The sequence below is a fragment of the Cinclus cinclus genome, unplaced genomic scaffold, assembly GCF_963662255.1.
Source record: "Cinclus cinclus unplaced genomic scaffold, bCinCin1.1 SCAFFOLD_50, whole genome shotgun sequence".
NCBI classification, from domain to species: domain Eukaryota; kingdom Metazoa; phylum Chordata; class Aves; order Passeriformes; family Cinclidae; genus Cinclus; species Cinclus cinclus.
The window spans coordinates 159,617-163,200 of NW_026912175.1; positions in this window are offsets into that span (position 1 = coordinate 159,617).

Below are 3,584 nucleotides of genomic sequence, written 5' to 3' on the forward strand. Positions count from 1 at the left end.
ATCCATTGTGACCCAATGGAGGCTAATAATCCCAGGATCCCATTTGGCACCAGGGGGCGTAAAAGGGCCAGGGATGAATTGTGACAGCATGGGGCCCAATAGAAACAAGGAACCATTATGACACCATGGAGGCCAAGAATCAAATGATTCATTGTGACATCAAGTGGCCTAAAATGGCATGGAATGCATTGTGACACCACAGATGTTAAGAGAAGCAAGGAACCATTGTTACCCAATGGAGGCTAACAATCTAATGGTCCCTTGTGACACCAATGGGCCTAAAAGGGCCAGGGATGAATTGTGAAAGCATGGGGCCCAATTAAAACCTGGTACAATTATGCCATCATGGAGGCCAAAAATCAAATGCTTCATTGTGACATCAAGTGGCCTAAAAGGGCATGGGATGCATTGTGACACCACAGGGGTTAAGAGAAGCAAGGAACCATTGTGACCCAATGCAGGCTAAAAATCTAATGGTCCTTTGTGACACCAGGGGGCCTAAAATGGCCAGGGATGGATTGTTACAGCACGGGGACCAATAGAAGCAAGGATCTATTATGCCACCATGGAGGCCAAGAATCAAATGATTCATTGTGACATCAAGTGGCCTAAAAGGGCATGGGATGCATTGTGACACCACAGGGGTTCAGAGAAGCAAGGATCCATTGTGACCCAATGGAGGCTAATAATCCCAGGATCCCATTTGACACCAGGGGGCGTAAAAGGGCCAGGGATGAATTGTGACAGCATGGGGAGCAATAGAAACAAGGAACCATTATGACACCATGAAGGCCAAGAATCAAATGGTTCATTGTAAGACCAAGTGGCCTAAAAGGGCTTGGAATGCATTGTGACACCACAGAGGTTAAGAGAAGCAAGGAACCATTGTGACCCAATGCAGGCTAACGATCTAATGATCCCTTGTGGCACCAGGGGATATAAAAAGGGCCAGGGATGAATTGTTACAGCACGGGGACCAATAGAAGCAAGGGTCTATTATGTCACCATGGAGGCCAAGAATCAAATGATTCATTGTGACATCAAGTGGCCTAAAAGGGCATGGGATGCATTGTGACACCACAGAGGTTAAGAGAAGCAAGGAACCATTGTGACCCAATGCTTGCTAAAAATCTAATGATCCCTTGTGACACCAGGGGGCCTAAAATGGCCAGGGATGGATTGTTACAGCACGGGGACCAATAGAAGCAAGGATCTATTATGCCACCATGGACGCCAAGAATCAAATGATTCATTGTGACATCAAGTGGCCTAAAAGGGCATGGGATGCATTGTGACACCACAGGGGTTAAGAGAAGCAAGGATCCATTGTGACCCAATGGAGGCTAATAATCCCAGGATCCCATTTGGCACCAGGGGGCGTAAAAGGGCCAGGGATGAATTGTGACAGCATGGGGACCAATAGAAAAAAGGAACCATTATGACACCATGGAGGCCAAGAATCAAATGATTCATTGTGACATCAAGTGGCCTAAAATGGCATGGAATGCATTGTGACACCACAGAGGTTAAGACAAGCAAGGAACCATTGTTACCCAATGGAGGCTAACAATCTAATGGTCTCTTGTGACACCAATGGGCCTAAAAGGGCCAGGGATGGATTGTGAAAGCATGGGGCCCAATTAAAACCTGGTAAAATTATGCCACCATGGAGGCCAAAAATCAAATGGTTCATTCTGACATCCAGTGGCCTAAAAGGGCATGGGATGCATTGTGACACCACAGAGGTTAAGAGAAGCAAGGAACCATTGTGACCCAATGCAGGCTAACAATCTAATGATCCCTTGTGGCACCAGGGGGTATAAAAAGGGCCAGGGATGAATTGTTACAGCACGGGGACCAATAGAAGCAAGGGTCTATTATGTCACCATGGAGGCCAAGAATCAAATGATTCATTGTGACATCAAGTGGCCTAAAAGGGCATGGGATGCATTGTGACACCACAGGGGTTCAGAGAAGCAAGGATCCATTGTGACCCAATGGAGGCTAATAATCCCAGGATCCCATTTGACACCAGGGGGCGTAAAAGGGCCAGGGATGAATTGTGACAGCATGGGGACCAATAGAAAGAAGGAACCATTATGACACCATGAAGGCCAAGAATCAAATGGTTCATTGTAAGACCAAGTGGCCTAAAAGGGCTTGGAATGCATTGTGACACCACAGAGGTTAAGAGAAGCAAGGAACCATTGTGACCCAATGCAGGCTAACGATCTAATGATCCCTTGTGGCACCAGGGGATATAAAAAGGGCCAGGGATGAATTGTTACAGCACGGGGACCAATAGAAGCAAGGGTCTATTATGTCACCATGGAGGCCAAGAATCAAATGATTCATTGTGACATCAAGTGGCCTAAAAGGGCATGGGATGCATTGTGACACCACAGAGGTTAAGAGAAGCAAGGAACCATTGTGACCCAATGCAGGCTAAAAATCTAATGATCCCTTGTGACACCAGGGGGCCTAAAATGGCCAGGGATGGATTGTTACAGCACGGGGACCAATAGAAGCAAGGATCTATTATGCCACCATGGACGCCAAGAATCAAATGATTCATTGTGACATCAAGTGGCCTAAAAGGGCATGGGATGCATTGTGACACCACAGGGGTTAAGAGAAGCAAGGATCCATTGTGACCCAATGGAGGCTAATAATCCCAGGATCCCATTTGGCACCAGGGGGCGTAAAAGGGCCAGGGATGAATTGTGACAGCATGGGGACCAATAGAAAAAAGGAACCATTATGACACCATGGAGGCCAAGAATCAAATGATTCATTGTGACATCAAGTGGCCTAAAATGGCATGGAATGCATTGTGACACCACAGAGGTTAAGACAAGCAAGGAACCATTGTTACCCAATGGAGGCTAACAATCTAATGGTCTCTTGTGACACCAATGGGCCTAAAAGGGCCAGGGATGGATTGTGAAAGCATGGGGCCCAATTAAAACCTGGTAAAATTATGCCACCATGGAGGCCAAAAATCAAATGGTTCATTGTGACATCCAGTGGCCTAAAAGGGCATGGGATGCATTGTGACACCACAGAGGTTAAGAGAAGCAAGGAACCATTGTGACCCAATGCTTGCTAAAAATCTAATGATCCCTTGTGACACCAGGGGGCCTAAAATGGCCAGGGATGGATTGTTACAGCACGGGGACCAATAGAAGCATGGATCTATTATGCCACCATGGACGCCAAGAATCAAATGATTCATTGTGACATCAAGTGGCCTAAAAGGGCATGGGATGCATTGTGACACCACAGGGGTTAAGAGAAGCAAGGATCCATTGTGACCCAATGGAGGCTAATAATCCCAGGATCCCATTTGGCACCAGGGGGCGTAAAAGGGCCAGGGATGAATTGTGACAGCATGGGGACCAATAGAAACAAGGAACCATTATGACACCATGAAGGCCAAGAATCAAATGATTCATTGTGACATCAAGTGGCCTAAAATGGCATGGAATGCATTGTGACACCACAGAGGTTAAGAGAAGCAAGGAACCATTGTGACCCAATGCAGGCTAACAATCTAATGATCCATTGTGACACCAGAGGTTGCA